Source organism: Dendrobates tinctorius, unplaced genomic scaffold (assembly GCF_039654945.1).
Source record: "Dendrobates tinctorius isolate UK_male_01 unplaced genomic scaffold, ASM3965494v1 ptg000015l, whole genome shotgun sequence".
Lineage (NCBI taxonomy): Eukaryota > Metazoa > Chordata > Amphibia > Anura > Dendrobatidae > Dendrobates > Dendrobates tinctorius.
This window is the reverse complement of record NW_027361683.1, coordinates 45,196,379-45,217,533: the sequence shown is the minus strand read 5'-3', so window position 1 is coordinate 45,217,533 and position 21,155 is coordinate 45,196,379.

Below are 21,155 nucleotides of genomic sequence, written 5' to 3'. Positions count from 1 at the left end.
TATAAGGCAGGTGCCCCAGGGCCGGGCTAGGCATAAGGCAGGTACCTCAGGGCCGGGCTAGGCATAAGGCAGGTTCACCAGGGAGGGCTAGGCTTAAGGGAGGTGCCTCCGGGGCAGGCTAGGCATAAGGGATAGGCCCAAGGGCAGGCTAGGCCTAAGGCAGCTCTCTCCGAGGTGGTCTAGGCTTAAGGCAGCAGCCCTCGGGCCTGGCTAAGCATAAGGCAGGTGAACCAGGGTGGGATAGGGCTTAAGGCAGGTGCAGCAGTGCTGGTTAGACTTAAGGCAGGTGCCGTAGGGATGGCTTGGCGTAAGGAATAGGCCCAAGGGCTGGCTAGGCATAAGGCTAACTCATTGCACTTTCTGCATAAAAGGTGACGTACCCATAGGGGTGAAGAGCTAGTTTTGACCCCTACACTGTGTACTTGGGACATTGTGGACTAGATCCTTCACTGAACAGAACAGGGCCATTCCACACAACCCCATGCTCCAAGCGACCAGGCACTTCTTGTCTGTCCTCCGCAAATGGATAATGCCTTCTTCCCCACTTACAGTCATACATGCGCATTCAAACAGGACAAGAGCGAAGAGTGTATTGCCTTGTTTTCTGTGCCTAACCGATATGAAGTTAAAGATGATACAACAAATAAAACTAATAAGGGATAGGCATAAAGCAGGAGCCCCAGGGCGGGTGAGGCTTAAGGCAGGTGCCCCAGGGCGAACTAGATATAAGGCAGTTGCAACAGGGTAGGCAAAGCATAAGGGTGGTGGCCCCAGGGCTAGGCACAAGGGCTAGACTTAAGGCAGGTGCCCCAGTTCATGATAGGCTTATGGCATAGTGTAATACAGAACTCATAGTATAGTGCAGATGGCACATAGCAAAATGCAGCATTTCACATAGTGTAATGGAGACCTCACAGTGTAATGCAGACCTTACATAGTTAAATGCAGATATGAAGTTAGACAATAGACAAAGATCACTTACCTGACAACAGCATTTTTCATGTGGATGAAACAAAGCAATAGTATAAATAGACTGAAACAATTCATTGCTAACATTTTTTTTTACAGGTTATTATTCAGAAAGGGGAAGAAGGTGGACCCAGGCAACTATAGGCCGGTGAGTCTGACTTCTATACCAGGAAAGATATTTGAACAAATTATTAAACAAGATGTATGTCAGTAGCTGGATAAGAATGAAGTGATTAAACAGTCAGCATGGGTTTGTAACTAATAAGTCATGTCAGACTAACTTAATTTCCTTCTATGACGGAATCACTGATTTAGTGGATCAAGGAAATGCTGTAGATATAGTATATCTTGACTTCAGAAAAGCATTTGACAAAGTATCTCATACAATCCTTATTGAAAAAATGACTTAGTATGGAATGGACAAGGTAACTGTTAGGTGGATTCATAACTGGCTTAGTGATCGGACCCAAAGAGTGGTCGTAAATGGCTGCACATCCAGTTGGAACAATGTCTCAAGTGGGGTACCACAGGGCTCTGTCCTGGGCCCTGTATTGTTCAACATCTTTATTAATGATTTAGATGAAGGAATTGAGGGTAAACTGATTAAATTTGCTGATGACACAAAACTAGGAGGGATAGCTAATACTAGAGAAGAGAGAGAGGATTCAAAAAGATATAAATAAACTGGAGAAGTGGGCAGCAACTAACAGAATGGTTTTTAACAGGGAAAAATGCAAAGTACTACATCTGGGCAATAAAAATGAAAAAAGCATATACAGAATGGGAGGAATAGGGCTAAGCAACAGCACATGTGAAAAAGACTTGGGTATACTAATAGATCACAGACTGAATATGAGTCAACAGTGTGATGCAGCAGCAAAAAAGGCAAATGCAATTCTAGGATGTATTAACAGAAGCATACAGTCTAGATCACGTGAAGTCATTATTTCCCTCTACTCCTCTTTGGTCAGACCTCATCTGGAATATTGTTTCCAGTTTTGGGCACCATATTTTAAAAAAAAGACATCAACAAACTGGAGCAAGTTCAGAAAAGAGCGACCAGAATGGTGACTGGTCTGCAAACCCTGTCTTATGAGGAAAGGTTGCAGGATTTGGGAATGTTTAGTTTGCAAAAGAGAAGACTGAGAGGAGACTTAATAGCGGTCTACAAATATCTAAAGGGCTGTCACATTGTAGAAGGATCAACTTTATTCTCATTTGCACAAGGAAAGACTAGAAGCAATGGGATGAAACTGAATGGGAGGAGACACGGATTAGATATTAGAAAAAACTTTTTGACAGTTAGAGTGATCAATGAGTGGAACAAGCTGCCACGAGAAGTGGTGAGCTCTCCTTCAATGGAAGTCTTCAAACAGAGGCAGGACAGACATCTGACTGGGATGATTTAGCAAATCCTGCTTTGAGCAGGGGGTTGGACCAGATGGCCCAGGAGGTCCCTTCCAACTCTACGATTCTATATATGTTAATAAATATTTAAAAACAAATAACTTTTGTAATTGAAGTCATGGTAAAATTCCCTACTATTCACTATGTACTGTAACTTGGGGTTCTGTTCCTATTACCCACTTCCTGTGACACAGAGTACAATGTGGACCCTCCAGAGTATAATGCAGATCCCCCCAGAGTACAGTCCAGATCCCATCTAGTATAATGCAGACCCCATGTAGTGTAATGCAGACATGAAGTTAAAGACAATAAAACAAAGACACTTACAGTACCTGACAACACAGCATTTTTCACACGGATGAAACAAAGCAATAGTATAAATACACAATGCACTGAAGCTGTTCATGACTAACATGTTTATTTACAGGCTATTATGACTTTCATCCGTATTTTAATACATTTTTAAAAACAAATAACACTTGTAATTTAAGTCAAGGTAAAATTTCCTACTATTTACTATGTATCGTAACTTAGGGTTCTGTTCATATTACTCACTTCCTGTGACAGAGCACAATGCAGAGACCCAGAATGAGGGGCGACAGAGCACAATGCAGACCCCCACAGAGTACAAGGCACAGCCCCCAGAGAACAATCCAGATCCCATATGGTATAATACAGAACCCTACATAGTGTAATGCAGATCCCACATAATATAATGCTGATTTCCCCATAATATAATGCAGACCCCCGCATAGTGTAATGCAGACACGAAGTTAAAGACAATGAAACAGACAAAGGGATCACTTACCTGACAACACATCATTTTTCAAACGGATGAAACAAGGCAATAGTAAAAATAGACAAACTGTTCATGGCTATCATTTTTATTTACAGTCTATTATAACATACAGATGTATTTTAATGTGCAATATTGAACAAAAAAAGATGTAACACTGACCAGTTCAAATGAATGTGAAAAAATCCTTTATTCCATACCTTGGGATTAAGATTAAAACATGATGTGGAGGTTACAGAGGCATGCAGGGAGAGGCAGAGTGGACAACAACCATTTCTCGCAACAACGCTTCAAGAGGTCCAGATATATTTTAATAAATCTTTAAAAACAAAACTTAAATTTACATAAGTCAAGGTAAAATTCCCTACTATTCACTATGTACTGTAACTTAGGGTTCTATTTACATTACCCACTTCCTATGACAAAGAGTGCAATGCGAGGCGACATGCACAGCGCAACACGGACCCCCATTTAACAAAATGTGGCACGACACAGAGTACAATGCCGAGCGACGCAGAGTACAATGCCGTGAGACGCAGAGTACAATGCCGTGAGACGCAGAGCACAATGCCGTGAGACGCAGAGCACAATGCCGTGAGACGCAGAGCACAATGCCGTGAGACGCAGAGCACAATGCCGTGAGACGCAGAGCACAATGCCGTGAGACGCAGAGCACAATGCTAACCCTATAGCATAATCTCATATAGCATAATGCAGACCCCACATAGCATAATGCAGAATCCCACAACAAAGGATGCAGACCACACAGAGTATTACAGACCCCACAAAGTATAATGCAGAACCCACATAGCATAATGAAGACTTATATAGTATAAGGCAGACCCCACATAGCGTAATGCAGAACCCCGTATAGCCTAATGCAGATCCCACAAATAATGTAGAACCCAGTATACCATGATGTAGACCGCCATTATTATAATGCAAATCTCCAAATAGTATAATGCAGACCCCATATAGCATAATGCAGAACCCAATATAGTATAATGCAGAACCCAATATAGTATAATGCAGACCTTAAATAATATAATGAATACCAGGAGGAGACAGAGAGCATGCAATAAAAATTATATCAAATTTTATTCAAGTAAAGTACTACAAACAACATGTGTGTAACAGTTTACATTTTAAGGACAAAAACAGACAGTATCCACCCATGATGCCCCAAACCTCCGTATAGATGGAGAATAATCCCAGACTAGGTCCCCGGGGAGTGCTTAAACCCCACAAACAAGGTTGATGTACAATGCCCAGGCAAAATGGCCAAAAGATAATTGTAATAGGGTAGAGGGCGTCATTATAGTAAAATAAACCGCAGGTGTAAAGCTGCGGTATGAGAGTGGGGGAATGTAAACGCCAGGGACACTTACCGGGAATGGAGGCAAGGGGGAACCAGGCTGTACGCGGCATTAAGGCCAGCAAAACGAGCGTCGGGGTTCCTCATCCTGCCCGTTTGGGTCACCAGTATACTGCCCTACATCCATTTGGTAAGCCTCTCCCTGAATATACATTTATACTACACTTTTTTAATTATGTCACAGTGTTTATCTGGGATGACTTTCTTTGAGGCTTTTACTATGGCTCTATATTGGCATTTAATGGATATTTGATCCTTGGCTAAAAATGAGTGATCACCATCTATCTGTATGGTCTTGAAGTCTATGTGATTGTATTGTACTATTTTACTTGCACTTTCTTAATATCTAATAAAATTTATACTGATTTTTACCTATTTATCACCTGGTACTCCATTTCCTCCTTAGTTTCCAGACCTCACATAGAGTATAATGCAGACCCCACATATACATTTAGCAAAAAATCCAGAAAACATATTGGACTCGCACTTCAAATGAACTAATATATCCCACAATCTGATGATAGTAATCAATAGACAAGAAGAAGAAATCCATAGTTTTAAAATTCAATTACTCATTGATAGTCTATTAAAAACACAATGAAAATGAGCCGCCACTAAAAACATGAAACTTCATGGTAATAAACAGGTATACAAGATAAGGATAACAATAGTGTATCACATGGAAGAAATAATCAGGCACAGTGTCCCCCTAATGCTATATTCACATATAGAAAAATAATGTGAAGATAATATGCAATTATCCAAGAAAAATACATATACTCTCTAGACTGGCACCACAGAATTCCCTAAGTGCTATATTAGCATGTGAACTTATCAGTGAAGAGAGACCTATGAGTTACTAGAACATATCCATAGAACAACAATTATGTAACAACCAGGCAAAAAGATACATAGAATGCTGTGATGGTCTGCATAGCAAAAACACATAAGTAACCAGAAAATGTTCATAAATAAGCAACCTGACATGAAATTCCCAAAATGTTGTGCTAGCCTGACAACTAAACAGTAAAGAGGGAAATACCCAAGTTGCCAAATAATATCCATAAAAATAATGTATAACTACCTGATAATCAGTCATGTGATGGCTCCCCACTCTGCCGTGCATTTCACCACTGGCTTCTTCTGGGAATTTCCATTGTGTTTTTAATAGACTATCAAATATTTAAATTTTAATATTCTGGATCTCTTCTTGTTTGTTGATTACCATCATCAGATTATGGGATATATTAGACCCCACATACAGTAGAATGCAGAATCCCATAGAGCATAATGCAGACCCCACAAATTATAATGCAGAACCACATATAGCATAATTAAGACCCCACAAAATATAATGCAAAACCCATATAGCATAATTAAGACCCCACATAGTATAATGCAAACCCACACATAGCATAATACACACCCCACATAGTATAATGCAGACCACATGTAGCATAACACACACCCACAGTATAATACAGACCCCCAAATAGCATAATGCAGTCACTCACATAGTATAATGCAAACCCCACAAAGTATAATGCAGAACTCCGTATAGCATAAAGCAGACCCCAGATAATATAAAGACCTCATAGCATAAGGCAAAAACCCATATAGTATAATGCAAACCCCGTATACCATGATGCAGACCCCCCACAGCAAATTGCAGACCCACATGTAGTATATTACATATAGTATAATGCAGACCCCACAATATGAAGACACCATCTATAATATAACACCCTAAGCGTCACTCTGTTCGAAGCCTTTACAGACTGTGCAAGCGCGACGCGCCTGCGCAGTCTGGCTCCAGACAGAATGAGGCACCCAGTGGTGAGGAGTGTGTATGGCGTCGGAGATGGCGGTATGCGTACACACTGCGCACTGCGATCTCGGGCACCATACTTACCTGACCGGGAGGAGCGTTGCCGTGGCGCTTCTCTTCGGCCAGAGACCGGGGCAGGAGTGCGGCCGGAATCGCGCACAGCGCTGTCCAGCGCCATTTTACTGAAGACACATTTGCAATGTGTCTTCAGCAATATGGCGCCGGACAGCGCTATGGGCATGCACATACTCCAGCGCCACATTCCTCCCCCGGCCTCCAGCAGAACAGGACAGAGCTGGAACACAGGAAAGAGGGGTGAGTATAAATGGGTTTTTTTTTTGGTATGTGTAGTTTAATAGGGTTAAGGGGGACCATGCTTACCAGGATAGGGGGTGAGAGGTAGCATGCATACCAGGATTGGGGGGTGAGAGAACCATGCATATCAGGAAAGGGGGGTGAAGGGACCACGCATACCAAGAAAGGAGGGCGAGGTGACCACGCATACCACGAAAGGAGGGCGAGGGGACCACACATACCACGAAAGGAGGGCGAGGGGACCACGCATACCACGAAAGGAGGGCGAGGGGACCACGCATACCACGAAAGGAGGGCGAGGGGACCACGCATACCACGAAAGGAGGGCGAGGGGACCACGCATACCACGAAAGGAGGGCGAGGGGACCATGCATACCACGAAAGGAGGGCGAGGGGACCATGCATACCACGAAAGGAGGGCGAGGGGACCATGCATACCACGAAAGGAGGGCGAGGGGACCATGCAAACCACGAAAGGGGGGGGTGAGGGAACCATGCATACCAGGATTGGGGGGGATGAGAGGACCATGCATACCAGGATAGGAGGGGGGCAGCACATACCAGGATGGGAGACCATATACCAATGAAAATGCTCGCTACCCAGGCATAGAATGGGTTCATAGCTAGCATAGTATAATGCAGAACCACATTTAGTATAATACATATAGTATAATGCAGAGCCCCCATACAGAGTATTTCATATAGTATAATGCAGAGCCCCACATAGTATAATGAAGATCCCCAATTATAAAGCAAACCCCTTACGGTATAATGCGGATCCCATATAGCATAACAGACTCACACATAGTATAAAGCAGACCATACATAGTATAATGCAATCCCCCACATAGCATAATGAAGACCCCCCCCCCCCCCCAGTATAGGCTGGCGTCTCCGACACACGGGCCCCATGGCGGCATGCCACTGGCTGGAGGACCCTGAGTGAGTTGGGACCCTAAACAATTGCCCAGTTTAATTCTTCAGTCATTTGATTGAAGAAGCTCATTACCTGTTCGCTGTCGGCGTGTTCGCGCGCTTTTTTGTCAGGCAAAACAATGCACGTGGCGAGTATTTATAGAGCGCGGGGACGCCAGCACCGGAAGTGCGTCAACACCGGAAGTGCGTCTTCGCCAGTGGCGTGTCACGTGGTAGTTCTCCAGCTGTCACGGGCGCGGTGATAAGTTGGCGCATGCGCATTAGCAGTTGCCGCCTGTGTATGACGTGCAAAATGCTGGCGCATGCGCATTAGCAGTAGCCATCTGTGTATAAAGTGCCGTCGTCATGGCAGCGGTCGGACGCCCGCGCTTGCGTGGTTGCAACTGCCTTGTAAAAATGTAGCGGTGGCTGTTGTTAGGGATGGAAAGAAACGTAGGATGAAGCAGAGAATTGTGGGTGGAACAATCATAGTCTTACTCGAATGTTTGGCAGGTGTCTACGTCTGATCAAATGTGTGCCTAACGTGTCAACACTTGAGTGAACCTGGATGTCATAGGGTACAGTAGTGTAGGGGATACAGCAGCACATGGGCACGGGGTACAGTAGTGTAGGGGGCACAGCAGCACAGGGTGCAGTAGTGTAGGGGGCACAGGCACACGGTACAGTAGTGTAGGGGGGCACAGCAGCACATGGGTACAGTAGTGTAGGGGGCACAGCAGCACAGGGTACAGTAGTGTAGGGGGCACAGCAGCACGTGGGCACGGGGTACAGTAGTGTTGGGGGCACAGCAGCACATGGGCACGGGGTACAGTAGTGTAGGGAGTACAGCAGCACAGGGTACAGTAGTGTAGGGGGCACAGCAGCACAGGGTGCAGTAGTGTAAGGAGTACAGCAGCACAGGGTACAGTAGTGTAGGGGGCACAGGCACACAGGGTACAGTAGTGTAGGGGGCACAGCAGCACAGGGTGCAGTAGTGTAAGGAGTACAGCAGCACAGGGTACAGTAGTGTAGGGGACACAGGCACACGGTACAGTAGTGTAGGGGGCACAGCAGCACATGGGCACGGGGTACAGTAGTGTAGGGAGTACAGCAGCACATGGGCACAGTAGTGTAGGGCACAGCAGCACATGGGCACGGGGTACAGTAGTGTAGGGGGCACAGCAGCACATGGGCACAGTACAGTAGTGCAGGGGGGACAGCAGCACAGGGTACAATAGTGTAGGGGGCACAGCAGCACATGGGCACAGTACAATAGTGTAGGGGGCACAGCAGCACAGGGTACAGTAGTGTAGGGGGCACAGCAGCACAGGGTACAGTAGTGTAGGGGGCACAGCAGCACATGGGCACGGGGTACAGTAGTGTAGGGGGCACAGCAGCACATGGGCACAGTACAGTAGTGTAGGGGGGACAGCAGCACAGGGTACAATAGTGTAGTGGGCACAGCAGCATATGGGCACGATACAGTAGTGTAGGGGGCATAGCAGCACATGGGCACGGGGTACAGTAGTGTAGGGAGTACAGCAGCACATGGGCACAGCAGCACATGGGCACGGGGTACAGTAGTGTAGGGAGTACAGCAGCACATGGGCACAGGGTACAGTAGTGTAGGGAGTACAGCAGCACAGGGTACAGTAGTGTATGGGGCACAGGCACACAGGGTACAGTAGTGTAGGGGGCACAGGCACATGGGGCACAGCAGCACAGGGTGCAGTAGTGTAAGGAGTACAGCAGCACAGGGTACAGTAGTGTAGGGGACACAGGCACACGGTACAGTAGTGTAGGGGGCACAGCAGCACATGGGCTTACCCGGCCCTTCGTCCTCCGACGTCCCTGCGCCCTCCCCTTAGGTCGCGGGCGCGCACCAGCGATCTCTCTTCTCTCAGGAGTGGGCGGCGCTGAGGACGGTGCGCACCGCCCACTTCCGGGTCCTTTGATATTTCAGGCGTTCTCTCCGTAGTGAGGACGCCTGAGGATTGTGTTTCCTTACACTCTGTTCTGGCCCCCTCTGTCGTGTTAGGGATCTAGTTTAGGTCCTCTTTCCGTCCCCCTGCTGGTCTCAGTTCTGTCTCGCCTCCTCCTTGTCTCTCCTCTCCCCGCTCCCTAGGTCTCGTATGCTACCGTCCTTGTCCTTCCATCTGTTTCCCCTAGTGTGCACTTCCTCTGCTCCTGTGCCTCCTCCGGTATCCCCACTAGTAGCGGCTGCCTGCCGCCTCCTCATCCTATAACCCTGCTCTGTCCAGTAATCTTGGTTGCGCTGTCGCTCCGTGTCCCCGAGCCGTCCCTCCTGGTACCGGCTGTCGCGGTTCTGTCCTCTGCGGTTTTGCCCCTAACGATCCCTGTATAGGGGTCGGTCATCACCTGGCGCGCTCGACCCAGGGGCTCCAGATCCGCGACCCAGAGGGTCCACTCTCGGACATTGTCCTTCCCTGTCCGTTACAGTATCCTCAGGCCATGGACCCCGCCGGTGCCGCGGCCGCCACGCAGAAGGAACTGCTGTTCCTACGTGAAAATCAGACCCGGATAATGTCCTTCATGAAGTCCATGGACACCCGGTTGTCTGCTCTGCAAACCTCAGACCCAGGACATGCCCCCCTCCTAGTCAGCCTTTAGCAGGAGCTCGCGCAGCAGCGCGATGCCCAGTCCCACATTTTGGGTTATATGGCGGCCGCCGCGTCTCCGCCCCCCCGACTGGGAAAGCCTCCCCGGTATGGCGGAGATCCTAAACTTTGTCGGGGATTTTTAAATCAGTGCAGACTGCACTTTGAGCTCTTGCCCCAACAATACCCCACTGATCGCGCCAAGGTGGCCTTCATTGTCTCCCATCTTGAGGGAGAAGCCCTGGCCTGGGTGAATCCCCTATGGGAGAGGGACGATCCTGTCGTGTCTAGTATCCAAAACTTTCTGGAGACATTTCGCAAAGTTTTTGATGAGCCCGGACGCTTACCGTCTACTACAGAGGCCCTCTTTAACCTCCGCCAGGGGTCTCTTACGGTGGGACAGTACGCCATCCGCTTTCGGACTTTATCGTCGGAACTTGGATGGAATAATGAGGCACTTGTGGGGGCCTTCTGGAGAGGCCTCTCAAGTAAGATTAAGGATGAACTTGCCGGTCGGGATACCCCAACCACCCTGGAGGATCTCATATCTCTGGCCACGCGCATAGACCTGCGGTTCCTGGAACGCGCTCGAGAATCGGTTAGGGAACGCAGACCCTCCATGCGTACGCTTCTCCGATGAAAGGATAGATCAGGCGAAAAGATAAGAATATCATCTAGGTACACTACTACGCACGAATACAGGAGGTCCCGAAACACTTCATTAACGAACTCCTGGAACACGGCTGGAGCATTGCAGAGACCAAACGGCATGACCAAATACTCATAATGGCCGTCACGGGTATTGAAGGCCGTCTTCCACTCATCCCCTGCGCGGATCCGGATCAAATTGTAGGCTCCCCGTAGATCCAGCTTCGTGAAGATCCGAGCCCCTCTCAGCCGGTCGAACAATTCCGGAATCAGCGGGAGCGGGTATCGATTCTTAACCGTGATATTGTTCAGGCCCCGGTAGTCGATGCATGGTCTGAGGGATCCGTCCTTCTTCCGAACGAAGAAAAAGCCTGCGCCTGCTGGGGACGCGGATTTCCGAATAAACCCCTTGGCCAAGTTCTCCTGTATGTACTCAGTCATGGCTGTGGTCTCAGCTGGGGATAAGGGGTACGTTCTCCCTCTGGGCGGCGTGGCCCCGGGAATCAGGTTGATGGGGCAGTCATAGGCCCGATGCGGGGGCAGGGAATCGGCTTCTTTTTTACTAAATACGTCGGCGTATGCGTAGTACTTGCCTCGCTCAGCCGGTTGCACCACCATCTTAGTCGTAGCTGACCGCTTCTCCAAGATGGCTCATTTTGTCCCCCTGGCCGGATTGCCGTCAGCTCCGAAATTGGCCGAGATCTTCATCCACCAGATCTTCAGGTTACATGGTCTCCCCCTACGGATTGTGTCTGATCGTGGAACGTCTCGCTTCTGGAGGGCTCTCTGCCGACTTATGGGTACATCCACCGATTTTTCCTCGGCTTATCATCCACAGACCAACGGGCAAGTGGAACGGATAAATCAGGGCCTGACAACCTATCTGCGTCACTTTTCCAACGCTCATCAGGACAACTGGGTCTCACTTCTACCTTGGGCAGAATTCGCCCATAACAACCACCCCAGTGAGTCGACCACCAAATCTCCGTTCTTTGTGGTCTCTGGTCGCAATCCGGGGGTTCCACTGCCCTTTACCACGTCATCAGGAGTTCCGGCAGCAGATGCTCTCGCCATAGAATTTTCTAAAATTTGGAGGGAGACCAGAGAGTCCCTCGTGAATGCCAGTGCTCGAATCAAGAAACATGCGGACAAAAGACGAAGGGACCTTCCTCCGTACCATCCTGGCGACAAGGTCTGGCTCTCGACCAAGCACATCCGCTTGAAAGTTCCTTCCTATAAGTTGAGTCCTCGTTACATCGGTCCCTTCGAGGTGCTAAAACGCATCAATGAGGTGGCTTATAAACTGAAATTGCCGGCTTCACTGCGGGTCCCCAACGCCTTTCATATCTCGCTCCTGAAACCTGTAGTTCTGAATCGGTTCCAACCAGCCTCCATTGCCCCTCCTTCGCCTTTTGGCTCGGATGACATCTTTGAAATAAGGGACATTTTAGCCATGAAAAAGGTCAGGGGGAGATCCCTCTTATTGATTGGAAGGGGTTTGGTCCTGAGGAGAGGTCCTGGGAGCCTCAAGAAAACATCAACGCCCCCCTTATTTTGAAAAGATTTCTGGCCAATCTCAGAAAGGGAGGATGTAAAGGGGGGGGTACTGTGGCGCTCTCGGCCGTGCCCGGCCGCGCCCCCTGCCGGCGCTCCCGCCGCAGCGAGATCTCTTACCCGGCCCTTCGTCCTCCGACATCCCTGCGCCCTCTCCTTAGGTCGCGGGCGCGCGCCAGCGCTCTCTCTTCTCTCAGCGGTGGGCGGCGCTGAGGGCGGTGCGCACCGCCCACTTCCGGGTCCTTTGATATTTCAGGCGTTCTCTCCGTAGTGAGGACGCCTGAGGATTGTGTTTCCTTACACTCTGTTCTGGCCCCCTCTGTCGTGTTAGGGATATAGTTTAGGTCCTCGTTCCGTCCCCCTGCTGGTCTCAGTTCTGTCTCGCCTCCTCCTTGTCTCTCCTCTCCCCGCTCCCTAGGTCTCGTATGCTACCGTCCTTGTCCTTCCATCTGTTTCCCCTAGTGTGCACTTCCTCTGCTCCTGTGCCTCCTCCGGTATCCCCACTAGTAGCGGCTGCCTGCCGCCTCCTCATCCTATAACCCTGCTCTGTCCAGTAATCTTGGTTGCGCTGTCGCTCCGTGTCCCCGAGCCGTCCCTCCTGGTACCGGCTGTCGCGGTTCTGTTCTCTTCCCTAATGATCCCTGTATAGGGGTCGGTCATCACCTGGCGCGCTCGACCCAGGGGCTCCTGATCCGCGACTCAGAGGGTCCACTCTCGGACATTGTCCTTCCCTGTCCGTTACAGGCACAGTAGTGTAGGGGGCACAGCAGCACATGGGCACGGGGTACAGTAGTGTTGGGGGCACAGCAGCACATGGGCACGGGGTACAGTAGTGTAGGGGGCACAGCAGCACATGGGCACAGTACAGTAGTGCAGGGGGGACAGCAGCACAGGGTACAATAGTGTAGGGGGCACAGCAGCACATGGGCACAGTACAATAGTGTAGGGGGCACAGCAGCACAGGGTACAGTAGTGTAGGGGGCACAGCAGCACATGGGCACGGGGTACAGTAGTGTAGGGGGCACAGCAGCACATGGGCACAGTACAGTAGTGTAGGGGGGACAGCAGCACAGGGTACAATAGTGTAGGGGGCACAGCAGCATATGGGCATGGTACAGTAGTGTAGGGGGCATAGCAGCACATGGGCACGGGGTACAGTAGTGTAGGGAGTACAGCAGCACATGGGCACAGTAGTGTAGGGGGCACAGCAGCACATGGGCACGGGATACAGCAGTGTAGGGGGCACAGCAGCACATGGGCACGGGGTACAGTAGTGTTGGCACAGCAGCATATGGGCACGGGGTACAGTAGTGTAGGGGGCACAGCAGCACATGGGCACAGTACAGTAGTGTAGGGGGACAGCAGCACAGGGTACAATAGTGTAGGGGGCACAGCAGCACATGGGCACAGTACAGTATAGTAGGGGGCACAGCAGCACATGGGCACAGTACAGTAGTGTAGGGGGACAGCAGCACAGGGTACAATAGTGTAGGGGGCACAGCAGCACATGGGCACAGTACAGTAGTGTAGGGGGCACAGCAGCACAGGGTACAGTAGTGTAGGGGGCACAGCAGCACATGGGCACAGTAGTGTTGGGGGCACAGCACAGGGTACAGTAGTGTAGGGGGCACAGCAACACATGGGCACAGTAGTGTAGGGGGCACAGGAGCATGTGGGCACGGTACAGTAGTGTAGGGGGCACAGCAGCACATGGGCACAGGGTACAGTAGTGTAGGGGGCACAGCAGCATATGGGCATGGGGTACAGTAGCGTAGGGGGCACAGCAGCACATGGGCACAATACAGTAGTGTAGGGGGACAGCAGCACAGGGTACAATAGTGTAGTGGGCACAGTAGTGTAGGGGGCATATCAGCACAGGGTACAGTAGTGCAGGGGGCACAGCAGCACATGGGCACAGTAGTGTAGGGGGCACAGAAGCACAGGGTACAGTAGTGTAGGGGGCACAGCAACACATGGGCTCAGTAGTGTAGGGGGCACAGGAGCATATGGGCACGGTACAGTAGTGTAGGGGGCACAGCAGCACATGGGCACAGGGTACAGTAGTGTAGGGGGCACAGCAGCATAGGGTACAGTAGTGTAGGGGGCACAGAAACATATGGGCACAGTAGTGTAGGGGACACAGCAGCACATGGGCACGGTACTGTAGTGTAGGGGGCACAGCAGCACAGGTTACAGTAGTGTAGGGGGCACAGCAACACATGGGCACAGTAGTGTAGGGGGCACAGCAGCACATGGGCTCAGTAGTGTAGGGGCACATCTGCACATGGGCACGGTACAGTAGTGTAGGGGTCAAAGCAGCGCATGGGCACAGGGTACAGTAGTGTAGGGGGCACAGCAGCACATGGGCACGGTACAGTAGTGTAGGGGGCACAGCAGTACATGGGTACAGTAGTGTAAGGGGCACAGAGTACAATAGTGTAGGAGGCACAGCAGCACAGGGTACAGTAGTGTAGGGGGCACAGGGTACAGTAGTGTAGAGGGCACAGCAGCACAGGGTACAGTAGTGTAGGGGCATAGGGTACAGTAGTGTAGGGGGCACAGGGTACAGTAGTGTAGGGGGCGCAGCAGCACAGGGTACAGTAGTTTATTGGGAACAGCAGCACATGGGTACAGGATACAGTAGTATCGGGGCACAGGGTACAGTAGTGTAGGGGGCACAGCAGCACATGAGCACAGGGTACAGTAGTGTCGGGGCACAGGGTACAGTAGTGTAGGGGGCATGTGGCGCCCCTGAGGGTTCAGTCGCCACAGAGGTACTGCACCTCCTCCTGAGTTGTGGTACCCCACAATCCAGGTAAGGTGGAGACACCTGACCACACTCCAACACCTGCACCCACACCACAAAGTAGTGTAGCAAAGCACCTTCGGCGGCTCCCTGCTTGGAGTGAAGCTGTAACGAATGGAAGCGGAGGCAGAGATGGTGAAGTTCACATTCGTTTTTATTTTTGAAGTGGAACATCGGGACCACGGTCTGGAGGTCTCCGAAGGGGGCGTGACTAGTGATCCCCGGGCACTCGTAGTAAAGCCCCTCAGGCAGGGCCAGAATGGAATACCCGGAGGAGACAGGTGCTACCTCCAGTTAGACCCCGAACACGTGGCAGCTGTCCCAGCGGGACCAAAAGGGATAACAAAAGTTACAGCAGAGTCCGTAATGCGCTGGGTCCTGGATCCGGTTAGTTGGTAAGGAGTCGGTTCCAGTGACCTTCACACAGTCCTTGGACTCGGATGGCTGTAGGCGGAACGGGATGGCTTAGGCCCACATGGTTGCTGATATAACCAGGTAACACAGGATACTGATATGCTGTGGAAACAGAGCATTAGACAATGCACAGAGACTGCTGATGCAGCGCAGACAGGTTAGCATGAGAACCGGATGTAGCAATGATAGATACTCGTAGCTCCGGCGCTCTCCCTATGGAGCAGAGGCCAGAAATAGCAGCCAGTGGGCTGCCACTGGTTAATTGTATTTTTTGAATAATGCGCGCCGCCCCTTTAAGAAGGCAAGAGAGCGGGCGGGCGTGCCCTAATAGTCTTAGCTACAGATCTCACAGGACGCCAGGAGGATGAGGCAGGAGGGAGGACAGAACCCTGAGCAGCTGCCTGAGAGGCTCGAGGTTAGTGCCCAGAACGGAAAGCAGCGACAGGCCTGGACACAGCACCAGGACGGGGGCCAGGTGTAACAGCGACAGACCTGGGTGCAGCACCAGGACAGGGACCGGGTGTAACAGTAGCATAGCACCCCTTGGAACACGAAATGTGCTGGGAGGTGGGTGGAGCTGAGTTTACATAAAGGAGCGGGAAGAGTTGAGTTCAGTCAGTTCAGTCATTCATTCAGTCAGTGAGTGAGGATGTAGATGGACAGAGAAGATCCCCGGAAGAGGGATGGAAGAAGGAAGTGCTGCAGCAGGCCACAGTGATCTGGGTCTGCTGGCACAGGAAAGAGACAGAGAAAGGAAGCTTGATTCTCCATTGGGAAGAAGGATTAGCACGGAACGTAAGGCGAATAAGAGAACAAAGGATCAGGGTTGGAAGAGGGAACCTTTCCCAAGTTCTAAGCGCAAGGCCGGGGTCCGGTCCCCGAGGTTGTATGGATACTAATGGTCCTGCAGCAGACACCGGAGGTATAGAAGTAGTGACCACTTTATTCCCACACAAGACTTGGGGGCACAACAGCAAAGTGTGTGAGCCGGGACTAGGTAGAAGGAGTCCCCGAAGCAGGCTACAGCTGTCTGCCATACAAGTAGAGTTCATAGGAACAGCTGACAGGAGGAACTCCAGTGTAACTCAGTACTAGGAGTACTTCATTCAAAGGCGCTATAAGAGGAGACGTTCAGAAAAGGCACATATGTTGGCGGAGTGTTGGAAAGGAGTACTTCATCTTGCCTGGAAGTTGGCTGAGCTCCTGACCCGGAGGACACGGCACGGATGCGGGCACCTGTATCGGCAACAGACTGTGAGTAAAGCTTTGGAACTACATGCCCTGGTGTCCTCCACTTATTCCTGCGCCAACCCGCCCAGCACTGCTACATCCCTTGCGCCCGACACTACATCTAAGTGTCACTTCATCTACTCTGCCCTGGGACTACAGCCCTGCCTGTGGAGGGCTATAACACCATTGCTGCACCACACCATCTGTCCCAGAGGATCTGTCTGAAGCGTCGGCTTACATCTTCATTGCCGAACACCACAGGTGGCCTCACGAATCATTCATAAACTTTCCCCTTTTTACACGGGCCGGGTCCCAGCTACCATGACAGCTCCCATTGAAGCTCATCGGGCCTGGTACCGAGTACCCCACAGCCCTGGGAGGGCGACCCAACTTGGCATCACGAGCAGAATGACGAAGCCCGGTGCCACCGGGTTCTGTGTGCCTACGATTTATTGGACTTAAAAGTTTGTGGAAATGAGTAAAAGACCCAATTTGATAGGCTGTAAAATGAATGCTAAAAATGGCCGCCAGCGCGGAGAAGAAGGGCATGACAACATGGGTGGTCCTAAGAAAAGACCGCAAACTGTCCTGGGCCTCCCCTGTCTGAACTTCTATGCGACAGCAACATGGCCCACCCCCCGAGGGGTTCGTATACTGGCATGGTATGGAGGAGTAGAAAGAAGAGGCCAGAAAGGAAGAAGAAGAGAGAGGAAAGAACGCCATGATGGAGCGCGGAGGCCAGGAGAAAATGGCGGGGAGAAGCCCTCCTCCCCCAGGCAACACCCGCGAAGCATACGGCCGCTGCGACACCCTTTACAGCGCCCGCCACCACCTCCAGGCCGGTGCTGTCACTGGATGCGGCCTGCCAGGAGAAGGTACATGAGGGTTCCGGAGGCTGTGGGACAGGAGCTGAGTCCCAGCCCGGATCTGGCGCGGCCGCGCAGGCTTTTACCAGCATGCCCCCATCTTGTGCCGACACGGATGCAGCTACCGGCCGTTCATCAACCCACTCCAGAGGTTGCGGCTGCCATCATTTGCCACCCGGTACCTAAGCAGGAGTCAGAACATCACCGGGAAGCACCAGGTATGGTCGCCGCCCCTGCCATGATCCTGGTACTAGGAGCCGTGCCTGTGGACAGAAATGGTCCGGTGATTACCAGGACCATGACTGGTGACACTCCAATGCCATCCAGCCCGCAACAACCGGCCATAGTACCGCCAACTGTGTTACCACTTGGGATCGCAGAGCAGCATCTATCGGTACCGGCTACAGCCCTTGTTGGTAGCAGAGATACCACCAGCAACAGTGGATGTGCTATCTATACCAGTAGATGCCAACCTCACCCCAGGAGAAAAGGAATACCTGCAATTTGTAGACCGCCAGCACCAGGAGGTGGACACCCAGAGCATCTCCACTGGAAGCAGCCCAAGCAACCAGCTTCCAGAACCCCAGGAGGGGACAACTAGCCATAATATTCCAAATAACTAACTCTGTTACTCAGGAGGGTATTTGCACCATTGTGCTTTAGAATTTATTTTTGTTTATTCATCATGTTTTTCCAGTTTTGTTGCCCAGTTTTATTGGCAGCGTTTTCTTTACTGAACTGTGGAGATCATGGACATTGAATGATCCAGACCTGTCATGTAAATAGTTTGCACCTCTTTAGGTGCTCTCTCTTGGTTTTGCATAGGACTTTCCTGGAATAAGAACTACCTCATCGTGGAGCATGGCTCCTACCAAAAGGACACTGCAAGAGATCCCGGCTGGGAGCGGTGTCCTGCACTTATAAGAATTATTGAAGTTTTGATGTGAAGTATTTTATAATGTGCCTTATGAAAGTATTAATAGAGAATAGCTTTTATATAGAACTAGCTGAAGAGCCCGGCGCTGCCTGGGCATAGTAACTAACTGTGGTTAGTTATAACAAATTATAATTATCCTCCATCCCATAGTCCCGCTCCCATATACCCATCATACATATCCACCATCCCATAGGCCCGTGCCCATATGCCTATCATACATATCCTCCATTCCATAGGCCTGTGCCCATATTCCCATCACACATCCTCCATCCCATAGGCCCGTGCCCATATACCCATCATACATATCCTCCATCCCATAGTCGAGTGCCCATATACCCATCACACATCCTCCATCCCATAGTCCCATGCCCATATACTCATCACACATCCTCCATCCCATAGTCCCTTGCCCATATACCCATCATACATATTCGCCATCCCATAGTCGAGTGCCCATATATCCATCACACATCCTTCATCTCATAGTCCCATGCCCATATACCCATCATATATATCCTCCATCCCATAGTCCCGTGCCCATATACCCATCATACATATCCGCCATCCCATAGTCCCGTGCCCATATACCCATCATACATATCCTCCATCCCACAGTCCAGTGCCCATATACCCATCACACATCCTCCATCCCATAATCAACCATTATGACATCATAATGAGCGGGGGGCTTGCAACCTATGATGACATCAGCGTCGCCATGACAACCATTATGACATCATAATGAGGGGCGGGGCTTGATACGCACACACTGTTTCCCCATTATGTAGATCGGGGCATTATGACATCATAATGAGGGGCGGGGCTTGACACGCACACACTTTTTCCCCACTATGTAGATAGGGGCAAAATTGTTTGGTAAATTGGAACACGCTGGGTTAAAATTTCGCCTAACAACATAGCCTAGGATGCTCTCGGGGTCCAGACGTGTGACGGTGCCAAATTTTGTGGCTGTAGCTGTGACGGTGCGGATGCCAATCCCGGACATACACACACACACACACACACACACACACACACATACATACATACACACTTTGAGCTTTATATATTAGATCTAGTTAATAGCAATGACTAATAGGAATGTTTTAATAAAGAAATTTGAATAAAGATGAAGATTGGAAAAATGCAGGTGACGAACCAGGCATCAACTGTTGTCACTTAAGGTTAATAAAAGAAAGTTGAAAATGTGAAAGAAGAAGTGATGAATGATAATGCTTGAAATAGCACTTTGAACTAGGAACTGTAGTAAGATACAGATAGTTAGTTAAAATTGTTTGCAACGTTCAAGAGTCAGTGCCTCCCACATTGGGATGTTTAGATAAGAACTGTTTATTAGCATTCTAAAATTTTTGTATGTTCCTGTATTTGTCAACCTTTGTTTTCTTGCAGCCCGCTGATGTGCTGGGTTTAACGGGGGGATATGTGGCACCCCTGAGGGTTCAGTCGCCACAGAGGTACTGCACCTCCTCCTGAGGTGTGGTACCCCACAATCCAGGTAAGGTGGAGACACCTGACCACACTCCAACACCTGCACCCCACACCACAAAGTAGAGTAGCAAAGCACCTTCGGCAGCTCCCTCTTGGAGTGTAGCATAGCACCCCTTGGTGGCTCCCTGCTTGGATCACGAAACGTGCTGGGAGGTGGGTGGAGCTGAGTTTACATAAAGGAGCAGGAAGAGTTGAGTTTAGCCAGTTCAGTCATTCATTCAGTCAGTGAGTGAGGTTGTAGACGGACAGAGAGTGAGACAGAGAAGATCCCCGGGAGAGGGATGGAAGAAGGAAGTGCTGCAGCAGGCCACAGTGATCTGGGTCTGCTGGCACAGGAAAGACACAGAAAGGAAGCTTGATTCTCCATTGGGAAGAAGGATTAGCACGGAACGTAAGGAGAATAAGAGAACAAAGGATCAGGGTTGGAAGAGGGAACCCTTCCCAAGTTCTAAGCACAAGGCCGGGGTCCGGTCCCCGAAGTTGTATGGATACTAATGGTCCTGCAGCAGACACCGGAGGTATAGAAGTAGTGACCACTTTATTCCCACACAAGACTTGGGGGCACAACAGCAAAGTGTGTGAGCCGGGACTAGGTAGAAGGAGTCCCCGAAGCAGGCTACAGCTGTCTGCCATACAAGTAGAGTTCATAGGAACAGCTGACAGGAGGAACTCCAGTGTAACTCAGTACTAGGAGTACTTCATTCAAAGGCGCTATTAGAGGAGACGTTCAGAAAAGGCACATATGTTGGCGGAGTGTTGGAAAGGAGTACTTCATCTTGCCTGGAAGTTGGCTGAGCTCCTGACCTGGAGGGCACGGCACGGATGCGGGCACTTGTACCTGCAACAGACTGTGAGTAAAGCTTTGGAACTACATGCCCTGGTGTCCTCCACTTATTCCTGCACCAACCCGCCCAGCACTGCTACATCCCTTGCGCCCGACACTACACCATCTAAGTGTCACTTCATCT